Source organism: Aegilops tauschii, chromosome 2, assembly GCF_002575655.3.
Source record: "Aegilops tauschii subsp. strangulata cultivar AL8/78 chromosome 2, Aet v6.0, whole genome shotgun sequence".
NCBI classification, from domain to species: Eukaryota; Viridiplantae; Streptophyta; class Magnoliopsida; order Poales; family Poaceae; genus Aegilops; species Aegilops tauschii.
Genome location: NC_053036.3, coordinates 580,799,369 through 580,821,086, shown reverse-complemented (window position 1 = coordinate 580,821,086; position 21,718 = coordinate 580,799,369). Strand labels below are relative to the sequence as shown.

The window sequence follows — 21,718 nt, the reverse complement described above, 5'->3', positions numbered from 1 at the left end:
GGTTCAGAAAGGGAGAGAGCCAAAACGAAAGTTCACAGCTAGTAATTGCGACAAAATTCGTATGCAAAAGATAATCGAGTAGGCGCATTGCTGGACCCTCCAGATTTAAGCACCAATTAAGCTCCTGTAGACCTGGCCATCAGCAAGTAACCTGTAAAGTGAGGTTACTACGTAAGCTTCCATCACAATTACAGAGGTGATACAACTTCTATAGAAAAACAAACAAGCAATGCACTCACCACTTCACTCCATGTGTCGGCATGCTCCAGAGCAACTCCAGAGATCGCTAACGGTTCCTGCTACGACCTGCATGCATACAAGCGTCAAAGAGTTGGAGACAACAGCATAAGGAGGTAAATACTTTCAGGCTCATAAGATGAGAATTTTTTTGTTTATCGGTCACAGACCTAGCGATGCAGTGTTAAGGAATTCTTCGTCTTCAGGGAACAGCTGCAGATTTTTTGATTTCAGAAGGTACTCGACAGCGGCAGCGTGGAAGCCCATCAAGCTACCGATTTTAATGAGCTCCGCGAGCAAAGGGATCTGATCTGCCTTCTCGAAGAGCAGCCCCTGGGATATCTCATCCGCAAAGTTCGTCGCGAACTCCAACTTCTCCTTGTAGCCTGGTGCGCGCTTGCTTTTCTGCGTGTAGAGTTTCGAGCTCTCCCTCTCCCACCGGAGCTTCCGTGTGGCCTTCACATCCAAAACAGCCCCAGAGGACAGCTTCACGCTGTATCCCACCGTGATTGGCTCGCTGGTCTCTAGCACCGTCACATTGAGCAGGCAGGAAACTATCTTGTGCCGCTCTTCAGCAGAAATGTCGAGAGCGGGATCGGCAAGAAAAGCAAGGACCAGTTTGATCATACCAACATTGATCACCTTACCCCGAGCAGCTTTTGTTGGACTGACATTTTCCAATGTGAGTGAATCATTCTTCCCAACAGCTTTGGATATTGCCTGGACTCCAATGCTACCGTAGATGTTGTTCAGCTTTGCTCGAGACATGGAAGGCAGGCTTGAAGATGGATACCATATGAACAATGACCTGTTAGGAAGCTTGTCGAACAAATCCTTGAGAAGTAAATCATCAGGAATAAACACATCCTCCTTCTTCGACAGAACGATAGTCCCGTCAGTACAAACCGGAACCTTGACACAAGCAGAAAGAAGCTTCTCCGTGTTTCTGCTCCAGTTCTTAGCAATGAACTGCCAGAAAGCAGAGCAGTCAGCTAGAGATAGCGCATCGACAGAGCTCTCCCATGTGCTCCACAGTTTGCAATGATCTTCAGCGCTAGGACCATTCCTCACACCAAAAACATGTGAAAAGAAGTCCAGCAACTTCTTGTCATAATATTTGTCCAAGACATGCAGCTGCAGGCTGAAAAGGTTGTCCTTATCATGAAGAACACAACCCAGAGGGCTCACCCACTCTCCACTTTTCTTTTTATTTGGTATCCAGATCCAATTACTCGTCTTGTTTGCAGGCTCCCAATTGCACTCCTTAAGGTACGTGTAAATACGAGAAATAGTAGCCCTGTTTTTGTGGCTTTTCAGATGCCGAGCCACAAGCTCATGTCCGTGTCTAACATCCACAGATACTCCGATTGCCGCAAGGGCGTCTCTGAATGAGGCTATCTCCGAGCCATAGAATGCTTCATCAATGAAAGGGCCATCTTCTATGCGAATGGAAGAATTCTTTGGATCAAACAGGATCGACTCATCAGGACATCGGAACCCCACTTTTGTCCTCAACCAACTGCAGCCTTTGATTTTCTCTAGAAAGCCCTTTGGGAAGTTACTTGAAGAACCTAACCAGCTCTGAATGGACCTGAGCAACGACAAGACAGTAGCCGCAGACATGTGTAAAGGATCCTTGGGAATGTTGATGCCATTGATGACAAACCTAGCACCAGCTTTCACTTCAGTTGTAACACCAAGCAACTTGAGCTCATCTTTATAACCATGTATTTCCTTGCTTAAACCGTGGTTAGAGTCACCATCATCTATGAAAGGTAAGTTTGCTACTGATGATAGAGACTTCCATTCTGCATTAAACAAGATTGCATCTTTGGGGGATCTGAAACCCAACGATGTGCACAACCACTTCTCATTCAACATGCAACTCAAGAGCTCGACGGGAAGTGCGCCCTGTGTTTTCAGCTGCCGATAACATGCTAGCAGAGCTAGGACACTCGCCTTTGGAAGTGATGAGTTCAGAACCATCTGCTCAAACAAGTGAGAGATAGCCTTCGATGCCGCCTCCAATTTTGTTATCAACCCAGTCTTCTCCAACTCTTCTTTGTAGGGACTAATCTTACTCCCATAAAATCTGAAATCAACTACAGGAACCCCATCAAAGACCTTTAGAAGGCACTCCCATCGAGGATCCACAAGAAAAGACTCATTAGGAGCACGGAACCCCACGCTGGTCTTCACCCATTTCAAACCTTTGAGCTTTCGTATGAAGGCGTCGCATGAGCTCACATGCCGGATACATTTGAGGATTAGTACAGTAGCCTCAGGAGTAACAGCAGCCGAACTGAACTTGAAATTCTCAATCACAAGTTTGTAGCTGTCTTCAAATCCAACAAGAACACCAAGCAACTGGAGCTCTGGTTTGTAGGTAAGGATGTCCTCTCCATAGAACTTGACATCAAGGAATGGCTGGCTACTGATACAGGATGCAACTGCCCAGTCTGAATCATAGATGATACAACCAACCGGAGACCTGTAGCCAAGAGTACTCTTCATCCATTGTCCATCTTTGACACTGTTGATGAGTTCGCTAGGAGACAGAACTTTCTCTCGAAGAAACCGAATCAGCCGAAGCAGTGAGTACACATTCTCTCTGGTCAGCGTATTGGTTGCAGCCATAGACATGAGGCGGCTGCCAATGTACGCTAATGCCTCCTGAAATTCAAATCTAACTCCAATCGCCTTGAGTTCCTCCTTGTACAAGTGCAGCTTGTTTTGATAAAACTTTTGGTTAATCATTGGAATGTCAACAAAGGAAGATCCACTTTGTAAAAGAACTCCCCACTCAGAACTGGACAGAAATGATTCATTCGGTGGCTTGTACCCAGCTGATGTCCTCAGCCAACTTCCCTGTTTTACACAAGCCAGAAATCTAGCCGGTAAATGTACCCTTCTTGACTTGAGATTCTGTATCCACTGCAAAAGCAAGATTGCATTGTCAACGGTTAGAGGCGATGAAACTGTAGGAAAGCTTGCGTCTGGAGGGTGTATGAACGGAATGTCTGAAGCCGGCAGTTATGTCTTCAGGAAAGCCAAGAGCTGGTCTTCAGGTGCATAGATCCCAGCGTAACTGTCTGCCGACTTGTAATCTGCCGATAGTTCAATGTAGTTCTGGTTCCTCCATGGGTTCGTGCCCATCAATCCTACCCATTTACTGCCCTTCGCAGGAACTAGAATGAGAACGCTGCTTCTTGTCTTGATCACACTGCCATAGCTGTCGATTACCGGCATGGCGCGACACAGTTCTTCTAAGTGGTAGCTCTCGATGTGACCCTTCTTAGCCGACTGGTACAGAAAGTGAGCAAAAGCAATAGCAGGCCTCCTATCACAGTTCAAGGAATTAACGACAGCCAGTCCATAACTATAGACAGACACAGCCTCCACTTTTGCATAGCTCTGAAGCCACTGTGTCACTGCTGTTCTCTGCGCAAAGTTTTGTAGTGCTTCCTGTGTGCTGGGAGGTACAAAAAGCCGGTTAGAAGATGTGAACTCCCGGTTCCAGCTGATAAGCCAAGGTATGCACTTCTTCTCAGATGCAATGCACAATCTGTCACTCCGTTGAGTAGCTCTAGAAATGCTCCAGAAAGAGAGGGCATTGTTCCGATCAACATACTTTAGCAGGGGAATAGACATCATGTTTGTACCGGAGAAACAGTTCTGCCAATTGTCGGCGACAAAGGATAAAACTTCCAGATAAATCTGTTCATTTACCCCCTTGACAAGATTAGAGCCCTCGATACATTTGGCGTACCATTCAGTACTCACACTTTTAACACCAAGAAATGATAGCACGGTATTATACGTGGACTTATCAAAATGAGAGCTCAGAATGTAGCTTCCATGGGTTGAAAGATTCTTCAGGTCAACTCCAGATTCCCTTGCCTTGCTGAGAATACTCCAAAAGGCTGGTTTCAGTCGTCCAACCTCACCTGGCTTGCAAAATATTTTCTGCAAACCATGAGACTCACATGGCACTATATCCTCAACAAGAATCTTGTTTTTGATGCCAGACCTAACCGGCTCAAGTACTGGGATTGAAGGATTGGCCGGCAGGAAATTAAACATAGACACTAAGGACATTGCCGGTGCGTCAGCGCTAGATTTCACAAGTGCAACAAAAGCATTCAGGAAAGCGCTTGGGATACAGTCCAGAATCCCCTTGTTCCATGGACTGTCGAACAGAATAGCCTCTCTTGAAGATGCAAGGAGGAAGTCAGCCTGGATTATGAAGGGGAAATTCGTTACCATCTCAGTGGGAAGGAAAGCATAGACGCCAGGTGATATCTGCTTCCCACGGGATAGACGCTCGCCGTGTGGGAAGGTCAGCGTGATGACCCACTCATCGATCTCGGCACGTTTGTCCACTCTGTTCTCTGGTTTTACCGGGAACTTTTGCCTCCACATATAGTAGCCACACTCTTCCTCTTTCCCATTCTCTTGAGCCGATAAATGGACCGTATAGGACTCTGCATGCATGTTCTTCCTCTCTTGGTAGTTCTTTTCACTAGATATTGCAATTTCACTAACTGTGCTGCCTTTAGGATTGGAATTAGCTTCCTGTACAGAGAGCCGCCTAATCTTTGACAGAAACAGTAGCATCTCAGGATGCAAGCTTGACAGCTGCTGCTTTACTGCACTAACTTTCTCGTCCTTCAAAGGCAAGATGATAGTGGTTGTTGGTAGAACCTTCGATCGCCCATATATCTTTTTTATGTCTGGAAGGATCTTTTTTGACTCAACCCACTCAGGGACAATGTATCCAATGTTACACTCCGCACAAGGCTTCTCATTGAACTTTATCTGATAGCCATTACTGAATATATGGGGCTGACTCGATATTAGGAAAACGCTCTTGAACCCGATACCTACATCAAGAGCAACAAGGTATCACAACATTGATGTCATAATAATATAAGAGGTACAACTGGTAAAGTAGGTAAATAGCTGTTTATTGTAATTCTTAAAATGAAATGGTAAAGTAGGTAAATAGCTGTTTATTGTAATTCTTCAAATGAAATGGGTTAACAAGGATGACTGCTGAAATAAAATGCATTTGTGGATATTAAGGAAGTTCCATTGGAGCACCCAGAAATACAGTTGTTGCCAAGGAAGGGCTAGGAGGGCAGGAGATCCAAATATTCCAACAGCAACAGTAAGAAATGAAATTACACCTTAACACATAATAATAATCAAGATGAGTGATGTATACGATTCCACTACATAGTATGTCACATAGAATGTTTGAAGTAATAGTATTCATCAGTTTCAGTGTTTTGGCTCTGTTTCTTCTCTGTTTTACAAACTGGGTAGGATGTTAACACTTAAGTTTTGCCTTTTGCTGACATGGATACCAACCTATGTCTGTGAACTTGGATGTATCAATGTTTCATTAATTCAAATAGAGATAGGAGCTCTCCCTACTTTCCTATCAAAAAACTGAAGTAGCGGTGACAGATTATCAGCCCTTTATTGATACAATGGAGCATAAAAACTGGGTGTCAAAGCCTAACGCTCTGACAAGTAGCGAGTCATTAATTTTATAGAAGTATCCAAAAACTATTTGAGCTTCATTAACGGCTCCATAGAATACTCCAAGGGAGGAGTTTACACCATTGGAGAAAAAGGTGAACAATATTTTCTTCTCAATAATACTGAAAACATAACTTAGTCTGAAATGATTTATACAAGATTTGTCACATGCTCAACATGCACAAGCAGTGAAGAATATATTTTACACATGTTTAAGTATGCAAGAACTTAAAACTTGGAAATCTTTTACAAGACTACACAGAATCGTCACATCTTTTTTCTGAGCAGCATGGGGGTTTGAATCCATGTTCACGGCACCCAAATTCTAAAGCAATACAGTACATCATGACTCACCCAAAACAAATAGTAAATACAGTTATGTTGAGAATACTGACCTCATGTAGAATCTAGTTCGTCACCATCCTAATTGAGTACTACTGAATAATATTTCAATCATTTTACATGTCATTTAAAAGCTATGTTAATTATCATAGTGCTTGAGAAGAAAAGTTCTAAAAACCGATTCCTTGCTGAAATTAAAGGAATAACATGAAAAAGTAAATTCTCTCACTTGCCAAAACAGAACACAAAGGGATTTTATAAGTGAGATGCAAAAATGTACCTTTCTCTCCGATGTAACCCTTGTCCCTGTTTCCCTTCTTAGTGGACTTCCCAACACGACAAATGGACTCAACATTGGATGGAGAGAAGCCTTTCTCATTGTTGAAGATGAGCAAAGTAGATGATGCACCAGATCCAGTAACATCATTGGATGTAACTAGAAACTCCAAAGATGGCGCTACTCCGCTCAGGTACTCATTATCTTCAGCATTCTAGTTTTAGAGGAGGAAAACATTAAATTTAAAATATGGCACTAAAATTTATTCACTAACAGGAGAGCATACAAGTGAAACATGGCGATTCTGCTAGTCTTAATTGTAACATACACATCAAAGAAAGGCTCCTTACAAAGCAACATAATGTAATTGAACTTATATCTGTTGGCTAAATAAGATTGAGAAAACAAGCAGATACAGTGAAACACTAGTTCAGCAAATTGTTGTTGCATTTCACCAGTCTTAGTAGCAAGCTTCTGAATTACAGTTACAAGGAAAATAAAAAAATAAGTATTGCTTATGGAATTCCTATCATGTTTTCGTGCATCACATATAATAGCATGGTGGGATACCTGTCCTCTTCAGTGGCAATCATTGTACTAAGTATAAAGAACACATTTGAGGATTGTGAATAAATTTCACACCAACGGCTCACTTCTTAGTGGCAACATCCAATTTTGTCTTTCTGAGTATGCATTATGAAGATGGTCTAATGTTGAAACAATTATTTAACATGAAAAGCTATATACCTACACATATGACAACGAATATGGCGGAAACAAAAAAGTAGTCCCTGTAACCGGAAAGATATGTTTTGCCATCACTATGTATATTATCCAGTTTATGTAATTCAAGTTTTCCATTATTCATATTACTATTAGAAGTAATATAATGTTATCATTAATTACCATATTATCATAAATATTAACTGATATATGGCATGCAAGCACAATTATGCACTTATTTGTTGTTTAAAGTTGTTCACTAAGTCCATCATATAGAAAGCAGGGACGCAAGATTAATTCTTCATTACTGCGCGATCATGTTTGTTTCAAATGGTGTTGTTTGCAGCATATATGAGCACACCACAATCATTGGATGGTTATCAGGAAACAAAGCCAAGGTGGGACGATGAATTCGATGTGACATGGACCGGCAACTCGCGGTAGATTCTCATTAAGAACACAATTCATCCATTTTTCTTCAGAAAAATTCATTCATGAAAAGAGCAAATTATACAAGTGATGCATGCATGTAATAACTAATGAAAGACTAATAGACTTTACTATTCTTACCACATGAATGCTAAGTAAAATATCAAATGAGTGTTACTGCAAGAAAAATATCAACAGAAGCTATTCACCAATCCAGATGTGGCGTTTATCTGTTTCACCGATTGGAAAAGAGAGTAAATATTACGATATTCAACCTGGGCCAATAAAACCTCAATGGTTTCACCAGACCAGTCAAGATTTTGCACAGTTAACATATCTTCAAGGGACCATGAGTATTCAATATTGATTTCGTTGTAGACGCCAGGGGTGAAAACTATAGCCAACAAAATGGGAAGATTAGTCCTCATCAAAGATTCTCCGTCTTCGTTTATTCTAAAAAGACCTTGCCCTACCACATCCATTCTAGTACATAGCTCACGGACATGATCGCTTTCCGTGCCTGACATGATCGCTCACAGCTCTCGGACACGGTTGCTTTCCGTGCCTGACTTCAGAATCAACATTGTCTTAAGTGATACAAGGATTTTCTGACCAAGTGGTTTATCAAACCTTATTACCTTGTTTCCGTGTATGATCTCGAGTAAACTTGGGTTCATCGTATGCATGATCCACTCAACAACAGGTTCACAGGCGGACAAATACCCAACGGTGTCCAAATACGCAAAGCCATACTTCTCCACAAACCCCTTCTGCTTAGGTGTAAGTTATTTTTCATTATTTTTTGAATTCTCGATGCACTAAACTGACTCTTGATGCCTACTTAACCTGTACTGAATAGAAATATGGCCATACAGGTATTGATTTGGTTATAACATTCTAGTTAGGAGTAAAACCACAAAAGGTAAAACTGATATGTGTTCAAGCAAAATTTTAATGCCGAATATGGTGTGGCATTGTATGGATACAAGATTCTGGAAACATGATGCAGCACTGAAAAGCAATATGAAGACTTCATTGAGTGCATGGAAACTTTCTCCAGCCCTTTTGTATTATTCTTAAACGGGCAACCCCGACCCCTTGGTGAGCATGGCGTCAATGTGAAGACTACACGCCATTGGAGTCACAAAAAAGGCATGATCCACATTCTGTGAAGCCGTGGACACACCTTTGGTTGTCACGGAACAAAATAGGTTAATCTCAAAACATGTACATGTTTCCAGTGTATCTGTTATGACCGGCATATTAGGGGCTTAGCCCAGTGGGCTGTGGCCCAAGTTATCTTATCGTTATTAGGGGCTTAGCCCAATTATCTTATCGTTATTAGGGTCGTTTGCTTAGGAGTCAAGTAAACCTTTCTATATAAGGAGATGAGATGTATCAATCTAATCAAGTAAGAAGCAATCATTATTTGCTCGGCTTCCCTTAGGGAGCCAGGAGACCTAACCCTAGCCGCCTCTTGCGCCGCCGCCGCCTCTTCTCCACCACGCAAGGACGACGCCCAGCCGCCGGCCGCCGCACCCTCGTCCTCGTCTTCCTCCATCTTTCCCCTACAATCTCCGCCCTAGAACCAGCAGAACACTAGCCCCTAACACCTTGGTATCAGGTAGCTCGGTTTCGACCATGTCTGCACCACCACCAATTCGGCCGCTGCCCACCACCACCGCGCCGCCGCCAATCCCAACCACGGCGCCGCTGGCCCTCCCCACTGCGCCGCTGGGCTCCACCGTCGGCGCCTCTACCGACCAATCGCCGCCCCACTCCACGGGTCCGCCGCCACCACCCTTCACCGCGCTGCTGGTCTACTCCCCCGCGGAGATGACCGGCATCCTCAACGATCCCGTCACCGCCGTCCAAGGGATACGGCTATACCTAGCCGGCTCCTATGGGCCGCCGGCGGCCGCCGCGACCGGGCCAACCGCCCTGCCATGGTATTCGGCACCCGCGGCGCCGACCGAGCCTCTACACCACCACTGGCCGCTTCAGCCGCCGCCCGTCGCCGCGCCCCAATGGCCGCAGTGGCCGGCGCCGGCCCTCGCCGCGTCACCCACGGCACCCGGGTCCTCGCCGCCACCGCCCTGGCAACCCTGTCAGCCGCCGCACCCCGGGGCCACCGCGACGCTGGTCGGGCCGCTACAGCCCCCGCTGCAGCTACAGCCAGGCCCCGCCACCGCCCCGATCTGGTCACAATGGCCGGCCGCGGCCATCGCCGCGCCCGCCGCCTCCGCTGTTTCCAGGCAGCAGCAGCTGCCGCTGCCGGCGCCTCCACCGCCCAGCACCGGGCTGACTACAACCGCGGTGGCGGCGTGCCAATTCTGCAAGTAGGGTTCCCGCCCTCACCGTCCCAGCTTCTGGCCTGGTTGGCCGGGACGTCACCGCTGCTAGTCTACACCATGGCACGGACCAGCCGACGCCATCCCTGCTGTACGACGGGCCCTCCAGCTTCACGGGTTTCCACGCTGGCTTCGACGGGCCACCGCTTTCCTGCGGACCACCTGTGCACACCGGACCAACGCCATCCTCTTTGCTGCTCCGTACCGCCGAGCCGTACACTCACGGCGGTCATGCTCAGACACCGCCGCGCTTCGCCAAGCTCGCCTTCACCACCTACGACGGCGCCGAGGACCCCCTCAACTGGCTCAACCAGTGCGAGCAGTTCTTCCGGGGGCAACGGACGCTCGCGTCGGACCGCACCTGGCTCGCCTCTTATCACCTCTGCGGCGCCGCACAGACGTGGTACTACGCCCTCGAGCAAGACGAGGGCAGCATGCCCCCATGGGAGCGTTTTCGCGAGTTCTGCCTCCTTCGCTTCGGACTGCCGATACGTGGGAGCCGGCTGGCAGAGTTGGGTCGCCTTCCCTTCACCTCTACGGTGCAGGACTACACCGACCGCTTTTAGGCCCTGGCGTGCCACGCGTCCGGCGTGACGGCTCACCAGCGGGCCGAACTCTTCATCGGCGGTCTGCCAGATCATATCCGCGTGGACGTCGAGCTGCAGGGACCACAGGACCTCCAGACGGCCATGTACTACGCCCGCGCGTTCGAGCGCCATGCGGTGGCCATCCAGCAGGCATCACCGTCCCGGGCCGCTGGGCCGCCACCCTGGCCGGATGTTCCCGCGCAGGGTCGGCCTGCTCAGGCTTCCGCGGCACCCCTTGCCGCGACCTCGGCGCGCCCGTTCCGCCGGCTCACCTCGGCCGAGCTACTCGAGCGTCGCCGCCAAGGGTTGTGCTTCAACTGCGACGAGACCTACATGCCCGGCCACGTCTTCCCCCGACTCTTCTACCTAGAGGCTGCAGACTACATTGAGGAGGACGCCGTCGCCGCCGGGCTCGGCGACCTGGCTGCCCCAGCTGTCGCGGAGGTGTTTGACGCTGGTTGATCACCTCGAGGAGTTCAGCAAGTGCTTCCTCGCCTTAGAGCTTGAGGACGAGCTGTTTGTGCAGGTGGGGAGAAGTGTTATGACCGGCATATTAGGGGCTTAGCCCAGTGGGCTGTGGCCCAAGTTATTTTATCGTTATTAGGGGCTTAGCCCAATTATCTTATCGTTAGCAAGAAGCAATCATTATTTGCTCGGCTTCCCTTTGGGAGCCGGGAGACCTAACCCTAGTCGTCTCTTGCACCGCCACCGCCTCTTCTCCACCACGCAAGAACGGCGCCTAGCCACCGACCGCCGCGCCCTCGTCCTCGTCTTCCTCCATCTTTCCCCTACAATCTCCGCCCTAGAACCGGCAGAACCCTAGCCCCTAACAGTATCATACACATGTAGTTCAACACAAAAATAGGAATTATTATTTTCAATGAACTCCCAGTTTTTCCCTTTTGTGGTTTCACTCCATATTGCAGTGTTATGAGGGTCATTTCAGGGGCTGTCACCTGTCACCATGGAGGAAAAGTTGATGGGTGAAGTAGGCATCAAGAGCCGGTTCAGTACATCGAGGATTAAAAAAATCATGAAAACTTATACCCCAAGTAGAAGAGTTTGTGAATAAGTATGGAATCGGGTAGACACTATTAGGGATTTGTCCACACATAAGCCTTTGTCGGGTGGATTAAATGTAGGAGTTTACTCAAGTTAAAACACGAGAATAAGGTAATAAGGTTTCATAAACCACCTGTTCAAAAATCCTTGGTGTACCACTTGGGACAAGTCTGATTATGAAGTTAGACACAAAAAGTGATGACGTTAGAGATGCAAGCTATGTAGTCAAATGAATGTGGTCAGGCGTCTTCTAAAAATCAAAGAAAATGAATGTGGACCACTTTGCATCACACAGTGGAGAATGTGTCTTAGCATTAAGCAGTGTGCGCCTTCAAGGAGGGCGTTCGGTATCGAGAGCTTAACCCGAAGTTCGGTAGGACAGGAGACATGACCCTGACCCGAATGATGGAAATAGCCACTCGGTATGCTAATGGCGAAGCAGAAGACCGACTCCGCAGCGGCAAGAGCAAACCAGTCGGCCAGGACACCGGAGGAGGTAATTCCAATCGGAAGCAGAAACACAAAGCTGAACCCACAGGACCTGGTGAGACTGCAGCCGTAGTCCAAGGAAAATTCAAGGGAAAACCTAAGGGGCCCTGGATCCCCAAGAAGGTAAAAGATCAGGCAGGAAATGATGTGCTAGATTTACAGTGTCATATACACACCAAGAAGGATGAAGAGGGAAACCTGATTTACCCCAAGCATACCACTCGACAGTGTTGACTCCTTATCCAGCAGTTCAGAGAGAAACAACCCAGTGAGAAAGGAAAGGAATCCGATAAGGATGAAGACAAAGAGGAGGATGATGGTTTCCCCAATGTCAATTCCACCTTGGTGATTTTTGCTGATGTCGAGAGCAAGAGTCGACTGAAAGTCATCAACAGAGAAGTGAACATGGTTGCTCCGGCAACGACGACATATTTGAAGTGGCCACAAACTGCAATCACATTCGACCAGTCTGATCACCCAGCACACGTTGCCACTCCAGGACGGCAAGCGTTGGTAGTCGACCCGGTTGTTGGGGGCACTTGACTGACCAAAGTGTTGATGGATGGTGGAAGTGGTCTGAATATTCTCTACGCTGAGACCCTCAGAGGGATGGGCATTCCGATGTCCAAACTTAGTGAGAGCAACATGAGGTTCCACAGTGTCATCCCTGGAAAGAAATCTAATTCACTCAGCCAGATCACTCTTGACGTGGTTTTCGGTGATTCAAAGAATTACTGAAAGGAGAAGTTGACATTTGAAGTTGTGGATTTTCAAAGTACCTATCATGCTATTCTAGGCAGACCCGCGTACGCTCGTTTCATGGCTCGACCATGTTACGTGTACCTTAAGCTGAAGATGCCTGGCCCCAGGGGCGTGATCACAGTCACTGGTAATAGGCAGAGAGCAGAAGAGTGCCTCCAGAAGGGCTCAAAAATTGCCAATGAACAGATGGCAGCGGTGGAAATGCAAGAATATCATAAGAACGCAGATCTGAGTGATTTGTTACGTGCCAAGAAGCCTGCTTCAGATTCTGCATTTCAGTCGTTCGGTGAAACAAAACCAGTTCACATTCACCCGACCGATCCCAATGCTGCTCCGACTCATATTTCAACAACACTCGACAACAAATAGGAAGAAGCGATCATCCAATTCCTCCGTGAGAACTAGGACATCTTTGCATGGAAACCTTCCGACATGCCGGGTGTACCCAGGGGACTGGCTGAGCACCATTTGCAAGTCGATCCAAAAGCAAAACCCATTAAAGAGCATCTTCGTCGGTCCGTCGTGGAGAAGAGAAAGGCAATCGACGAGGAGGTGGCTCAGCTTCTGGCAGCTGAGTTCATCCGCGAAATTTACCACTCCGAGTGGCTCGCCAATGTTGTCATGGTCCCCAAAAAGGATGATTCACTTCGTATGTGCATTGAATTCAAGCATATCAATCGGGCCTTCCCGAAAGATCACTTCTCTCTTCCCCGCATCGATCAGATAGTCGACTCGACTGTGGGATGTGAGCGATTATCCTTTCTGGACACATATTAATTCCGGGTACCATCAGATCCGACTGTATGGACCCGACGAAATAAAAACAGCTTTCATCACCCCGTTCGGGTGCTTTTGCTATGTTACTATGCCTTTTGGTCTTAAGAATGCTGGTGCCACATTCATGCGCATGATACAGAAGTGCCTGCTCACTCAAATCAGTCGGAATGTGGAAGCATACATGGATGACATCGTGGTTAAGTCGCGTAAAGGTTCCGACTTGCTGACTGACCTCGCTGAAACCTTTGCTAATCTAAGGAGATATGATATCAAGCTTAATCCGTCGAAGTGTACATTCGGGGTTCCAGGTGGAAAGTTACTCGGTTTCCTTGTTTCCGAACGTGGGATCGATGCAAACCCAGAGAAAGTTGGTGCGATAGTCCGAATGAAACGCCCTGTGCGTGTACACGACGTTCAGAAGCTTACTGGTTGTCTGGCCGCTTTGAGTCGATTCATCTCTCGTCTCGGTCAAAAGGCATTACCTCTTTACCGATTGATGAAGAAATCTGATAAGTTCGAGTGGACTCCTGAAGCTGACGCAGTGTTTGCAGAGCTCAAAACCCTGCTTTCCACCCAGCCGGTGCTCGCTGCTCCAATCAGCAAAGAGCCTTTACTGCTTTATATTGTAGCCACTACACAAGTTGTCAGTAGAGTACTCACGGTCAAGCGGGAAGAAGAAGGTAAAGCCTACAAGGTTCAGCGCCCGGTGTACTATATTTCTGAAGTCTTAACTCCATCCAAGCAGAGATATCCGCATTATCAGAAGCTTGTCTATGGAATTTACTTGACCACGAAGAAGGTTGCACATTATTTCTCAGATCATTCGATCATAGTCATCAGCGATGCTCCATTGTCAGAAATTCTGAACAACAGAGACGCAACTAGTCGAGTGGCAAAGTGGGCGATTGAACTCCATCCGTTGGATATCAAGTTTGAGGCAAAGAAAGCAATCAAGTCCCAAGCAATAGCAGATTTCCTTGTCGAGTGTATTGAGCAACAGCAACCGACTCAGATTCACTCGGAACATTGGACTATGTTCTTTGATGGATCCAAGATGCTGAATGGTTCTGGTGCTGGAGTAGTCCTGGTATCCCCGCGAGGCGACAAACTCAGTTACGTTCTCCAGATTCACTTTGATTCCTCCAATAATGAAGCCGAATATGAGGCACTTCTGTATGGGTTGTGTATGGCCATTTCACTCGGCGTCCGTCGCTTAATGGTCTACGGCGACTCAGATTTGGTGGTCAATCAAGTGATGAAGGAGTGGGACATCAGGAGCCCAGCTATGACTGGCTATTGCAATGCAGTGAGAAAGTTAGAAAAGAAGTTTGAAGGGCTAGAGCTCCACCAAATTCCCCGACTGAAGAACCAAGCAGCTGATGACCTGGCAAAGATAGGTCCCAAGCGGGAGCCCATTCCCAGCAATGTGTTCTTGGAGCATCTTCACGCACCATCAGTTCGAGAGGATCCCTTCACAGAAGAGCCCCCGCAGCCTAAGAGTTCTACTGATCCGACTGAAGTTGAAATCCCAGCGGTAGTCTACTTAATCATGGAGGTTTTGGTCGTCATTCCTGATTGGACAGTACCGTATATTGCATATATTCTCAAGAAAGAGCTTCCAAAAGATGAAGATGAGGCACGTCAGATTGTCCGTCGATCCAAAGCCTTCACGGTAATAGGTGGACAGCTTTATAGAGAGAGTGTTATTGGAGTTGCTCAGCAGTGCATCATGCCAGAAGAAGGTCGAATGATTCTCAACGACATCCACTCGGGGACCTGTGGTCACCATGTGTCCTCTCGGACCATTGTGGCCAAAGCATATCGAGCGGGATTCTATTGGCCGCGAGCAAATGAAATGGCAAAAGACATAGTCGACAAGTGTGAAGGCTGTCAGTTCTACTCCAACATGTCTCACAAGCCTGCATCAGCCCTGAAGACCATTCCACTCGTCTGGCCCTTTGCAGTTTGGGGATTGGATATGGTTGGACCTCTGAGGACTGGCAGGAGTGGCTTCACTCGTCTGCTTGTTGCGGTTGACAAGTTTACTAAGTGGATTGAAGCCAAACCCATCAAAAACCTCGACTCAAGTACCACCGTCAGCTTCATCAGAGAGTTAACATTCAGATATGGGGTCCCGCACGGCATCATCACGGACAGCGGTTCAAACTTTGATTCAGATGAGTTCGGAGCTTTCTGTGCTTCCCAAGACACTCGGGTCGACTATGCTTCAGTCGCTCACCCGCAGTCGAATGGACAAGCAGAAAGGGCAAATGGTTTGATCCTCCAAGGGCTAAAGCCGGGTTGATGCGTGACCTCAAACACGTGGCAGGTGCCTGGGTGGACGAGTTACCATCAGTACTGTGGGGTCTAAGAACAACACCGAATCGGTCGACTGGTCGGACTCCCTTCTTTATGGTCTATGGAGCTGAAGCTGTGATGCCGGCTGATTTACTCCATAATGCTCCGTGAGTAGAACTTTTCTCAGAAGCAGAAGCAGAACAAGCCCGGCAAGATGTTGTTGATCTTCTGGAAGAGGAAAGAGAGATGGCCCTGATCAGGTCGACCATTTATCAGCAAGACCTCCGTCGATTCCATGCTAGAAACGTGAGAGGTCGAGCATTTCAGGAAGGAGATCTCATGCTCCGAGTAGATCAGCAACGGCCTCACAAGCTTCCTCCCGCTTGGGAAGGCCCCTTCATCATCACCAAGGTGCTCCACAACGGAGCGTACCACCTGTATGATGTGGAACACAAGAAAGACGAGCCACGCGCTTGGAATGCGGAGCTGCTCCGCCACTTTTATACTTAAGCATTCAGACTGTTGAGATGTAATAAGAAGTACCTTTCAGTTTGTTTATCAAAGACATGGTTTTACAGTCTCCTAAATGATGGTATTTACTTTTACATGTGTTCAAAATCCCCCAGTGGGTGGCTTAGCTGCGAATCCGATTCGCCCAAGTTTCAAAAACAAACACCGAGTGAAGAGCAAGCCTCTCACTCGGGGGCTTAGCCGCGAACCCGATTCGCCTAAGTTTGAAAAATCCTACCGAGTGAAGAGCAAGCCTCTCACTCGGAGGCTTAGCCGCGAACCCGATTCGCCTAAGTTTGAAAAAATCCCACCGAGTGAAGAGCAACCCTCTCACTCGGAGGCTTAGTCGCGAACCCGATTCACCCAAGTTTGAAAAAATCCCACCGAGTGAAGAGCAACCCTCTTACTCGGGAGCTTAGCTGCAGTCCCGTACTCGGCTAAGTTTGAAAAAATCCCACCGGGTGAAGAGAAACCCTCTCACTCGGGGGCTTAGCTGCAGTCCCCTACTCGCCTAAGTTTTTAAAATCCTACCGAGTGAAGAGCAACCCTCTCACTCGGGGGCCTAGCTGCAGTTCCGTACTCGCCTAAGTTTTTAAAATCCTACCGAGTGAAGAGCAACCCTCTCACTCGGGGGCTTAGCTGCAGTTCCATACTCGCCTAAGTTCGAAAAAATCCCACCGAGTGAAGAGCAACCCTCTCACTCGGGGGCTTAGCTGCAGTTCCGTACTCGCCTAAGTTTGAAAAAATCCCACCGAGTGAAGAGCAACCCTCTCACTCAGGGGCTTAGCTGCAGTTCCGTACTCGCCTAAGTTAAAACACGCTTCGAGTGAAGAGCGATCCTCTCTCTCGGGGACTTGGCCACACGCTCCATCTTGATACGTAAGGACGATGAGGTACAAGTCACCTGCGACCTTCTCCTCAGAGCTGCGCCACAAATACAATGTGCGCCCCGTCCTGATCCGCAAGGACGACGAGGTGCAAGTCGTCTGCGACCTTCTCCTCAGAGCTGCGCCACAAATACAATGTGCGATCCATCCCGATCTGCAAGAACGACGAGGTGCAGGTCGTCCGCGGCCCTCTCCTCAGAACTACATCACAAGTACTGTCGTGGAATTGTCATGGCAGATGTCCTTGTGCAAGGACTTAGTCGTGGAGCCATCGCAGCTAGGAAGCTTAAAGGGGTTAAACGGGACAAGGGACACGAGGATTATACTGGTTCAGCCCCTTACGGTGAAGGTAAAAGCCTACGTCCAGTTGAGGTGGTATTACTTAGGGTTTCGATGACCAGGAGCTAAATCGCTCTGCCTGGCTATCGATCTCATCTTTCCCCCCTGAACCGCCGCCGGGTCGTCCCTTTATATAGAGAGGTTGACGCCCAGCGGCTCTCAGAGTCCCAGCCGGCTTATAACAGTGTCCGGCTCGGACTCTTAACTATTCTTGTGTTACACTACAAGTCTTGCCATAACGGCGGTTTATCACTACGGGCCTTAAGCCGCCTGCGGGTCTTAAGCCCATTATTGAACCGCCATCGTCAAGCTTGGTACTGGGCTTGTGATGATCATTATGAGTAACCCGGCCCCTCCTGGGCGGGTGACTCTAATAGTTTTATCCTCAACATTAGGCCCCAGATTGATTTGAACCGGTTCATGTCAATCTTCAAAATCTTCCGGCTTCTGTTTGTGCAAAGGTTATAACCCGTCGTGACGTCATCTTCTGGATTCTTGGTAACCCGCCATGACGTCATCTTCCATTAAATTCATTTTTTATTCTGTCATATCCCAATGGATCTTATCTTTAATGACCATCCCGAAAATCGAGGCGTTTCTGCGGCAATATAATCATGTCTTCCGCCTCCTCTTTTCCCGCGCCCATTTACCAGCCGGCCCTTATAAATAGGCCCGGCCCATAGGTCTTCGTCACTCTTCCCCTCCATCGTCTTCCTCCTCTGACGCTCCAGAGCCCGAGCTCCGCCGCCGCCGCCGCGCACCTCGTCTTCACCGACCAAGGCCGCTGCATCAACCTGTCTTGACCAGAATCCTGCGGCGCGCTTCCGCTGCTCATCAGCACCAGTAAGTCCTCGCCGTCCCGTACCTTAGATCCGCATTAGGGCTCGCAAGTTCTCTGTGTTCTTCGTAGTTCATCGCGATTTCTTCACAGTTCCGCCACCGAGGTTCCCTTTGATCCAAAAACGGTACAAACTCCCTGCGGTAGTAGTTTCTCACTCATTTTTATGCTAGTAAATCCCCTTTGTCCGCAACAAGACCTCATTTAGAGCTTATGAACTTCTCTGTATCAGTTTTTAGGTCTAGAAATTTTTCCTTTCTAAACGATCGTTTGATCCAAAATAATCCCTGCAATCTGTGAAACTTGTTTGTGCAACACTTAGACAAAAACTGCATCTGTTAGCCATGGCGGCTCATATCGCCGGCTTAAAAGAGGCCGTGCTTTGTGAAATTTCCGGCTCATTCATAATAGATTTTTAAACAACTTGAATTACTTATGATATCCGCAGCGGCTTAGATAACCCGACACAATTAGCCATATATCATTAGGCCCCTTCATAAGCCGCCATCTTGAATACTGAACTGAAATCTTCCTCCGGCTTAAATTTGAACCGGAAATTTTCTTTTGTCATAGGCTTCCGTCTTTCACAATGCCGCCCAAGGCTCCCAAGGCACCCATTACGTGCAACTGGGTGAGATCCAACGTTACTGATAATACCTTAGATGACTTCGTGAAGACAGGTTACCTGCCTAAGAAGGAGGTCATGTCCTATCGTGCCCCTGACCCATCCGAAGAAAGACCTCAACCAAGAGACGGAGAGGTTGTTATATTTGCTGATCACATGAGCCGGGGTTTTGCACCTCCCGGCTCAAAATTCTTCAGAGATGTTCTGCACTTTTTCAATCTGCGACCTCAAGACATTGGACCCAATTCCGTGTCGAACATTTGTAACTTCCAAGTGTTCTATGAGGTGTACCTTGGAGAAGAGCCCAGCCTACTGCTCTTTAGGGAGCTGTTTTATCTGAACCGCCAGAACGAGTGTGCCAACGGGCCTAGCTTGGAACTTGGCGGAATTTCAATCCAACGACGAAGAGATTGTCTTTTTCCTTATGCTGAGCCGCCAAGCCACCCAAAAGATTGGAACCAGACATGGTTCTACTGCCAGGACACCTCTCCGGCTAACGAGAACCCTCTGCCCGGCTTTCGTGCCCTGCATCTGGAGTCAAATCACCCCCTGCCAGACAAATTATCTCAAGCTGAGCATCAACCACTTATCCCCACCATCAACAAGATCAAAGCTCTTCTGGGAAACGGCCTTAACGGCGTTGATCTGGTCCGGGTCTGGATTGCTTGGCGGGTGATTCCTCTAAGCCGCCGCCCCGGCTTAATGTGTGATTACACGGGCCGGAAGGATGATCCTCTTCGGCACAGCCCCAACGACTTACCTGAGGACGTCGTTGATGACATGACCAAGTCCCTTCTAAACGAGAGCTTAGCAGATTGCGGGAGGACAGGCTTAAGTCCCTTCTGCAAAGCTAACCCGGCTCCGGCGGTAAGCTACTGATCTGAGCACCTTACTTTCCATTTTAACAATTTTCATCTTAACTTCAAGAAACCTTTGTTGTATTTTTCAGGCCAATGATAAGTTCTGGAAGGTCAGGTATGACCATGAGGCTGCTAAAAAAGCCAGGAAGGTTAAAAAAGCCGCCAGGAGAGCCGCTCCCCGCAAGAAGGGGAGTAAGCCCAGTGCCTCAGACTTGCTTCAGTTGGATGACACCTCCGAGTCAGAGGTAGCCCTTGATTCTCTAGGCTCTTCTTTTGTTTTTTTGTCTGTTTTTAACCACCTTATTGACACTGACTATCAGCAGGATGATACCAGAGCGAGTAACCCGGTGATTGAAGAGGTAACTATACTTTCCTCCGACTCGGAGCCCTTGCCAAGGCTGAAAGTCCGAAGAGTAACCCGGAAAGTAAGATTTTCACATCCTTTAGCTTATCAAGATCCTCAATTTCTTTTGAAGAGACAGATTCATGAGAGCCGGAGGCAAACCCGGACCAATAAGGATGCAGACCTCTCCTCCGGCTTACCTGAAGCATCAAGGAAGCGCCGGACCGAGGTTATCTCCAACTTATATCCTTTTCATCCTTTGGCGGGCGTCACTCGTCAACCACTCAATTCTTCTGATTCAAACTATCAGGAAACTTCACCTTCCTCCGGGGACTCCATGCAATCTAACTTGCCGGCTTTCAAGACCGCACCCGGGTAATGATGATCAGCTTATTTTGTGCTTATCTTACTCATGTTTTTGCACTAACCTTTTGACTTTCAGTGCACAAGCAAAGCTCAGCAAGAGGGCAAAGAAAAGTAACCCGGTCGAAGAGCCGGTCTTGACTGAACCCAACGCCTCTGCCTCTGAGCCGCCGTCTGCACCGGCTCCAGAAACCACTGCTCCAACTGAAGAACAAGCCATGGAGGGTTCTGATAACCCGGAGATTCCCAGCCCAGCTCAACCGGCCGATGACCCGGATGTGGTGATTACCCGGACCGAATTTGTTGAACCGGGAAGACCCACCGTGCTGGCTAAGTGCTCTGCTAAGGAGGAACTTCTGGAACACCGCAGAGCCAGGCTGGACATTACTAACTATGCCAATCTGAGCATTGGAGATATTGTCGCTGGTTATATTGGTCAAGTGCACAACAGCCGGGACCTGGAAATTGACATGGTGAAGCAGATACAGCAAAAATCTGAGGTACAACTCTCTTGCTTACTCCATAGTCATCCTTACCATGCTAGCCCCCAAGTCTATTACTTATGACAGAATATGTTGTAGACTTAATACCGGCTTACCTGGTAACACTCAAGGGCCGGCTTAAACAGCATAGTTCACCTGATTCTTTCCTTACTTTAACCAAGTAGTTGAGCAACTTGACACATTAGCCCCCAAGTGCCAAGTACCTATGCCTGCAAATTGCTTGGGACTTATTTTCATGAACCGGCACTGTAAATAAAGCTTCTCAGCCTACATTAGCCCCCAAGTGCCAAGTGTCTTTGCTTGCAAAGTGCTTGGGACTTTAATGTTGCATGATAATCACTCAAACTGTAACCCGGAATTTGTACAGGCTGCCTGCAAGAAACTTGAATCGGAAATCTCTGATCTGAAGAACCGCCTGAAGACTCAGGAAAATGAGACCCAGAAGGCCAATGCCAAATTTGAGTTCAGTGTCTCTGCACAAGAAAAACTGAAGAAAAAATTTGAAACGGAAAGAAAAGCCTGGGCCGATGAGAAGACTGCCCTGCTCAGCCGGAACGAACAAGCGGAGG

The 21,718-nt window shown here is 47.8% G+C and overlaps 1 pseudogene; it reads right to left on the bottom strand.

The window, feature by feature from the left end:
* Window positions 1-237: 237 nt before the first annotated feature.
* On the bottom strand, window positions 238-9,198 carry LOC109736846 (uncharacterized; annotated as a pseudogene).
* Window positions 9,199-21,718: the final 12,520 nt, after the last annotated feature.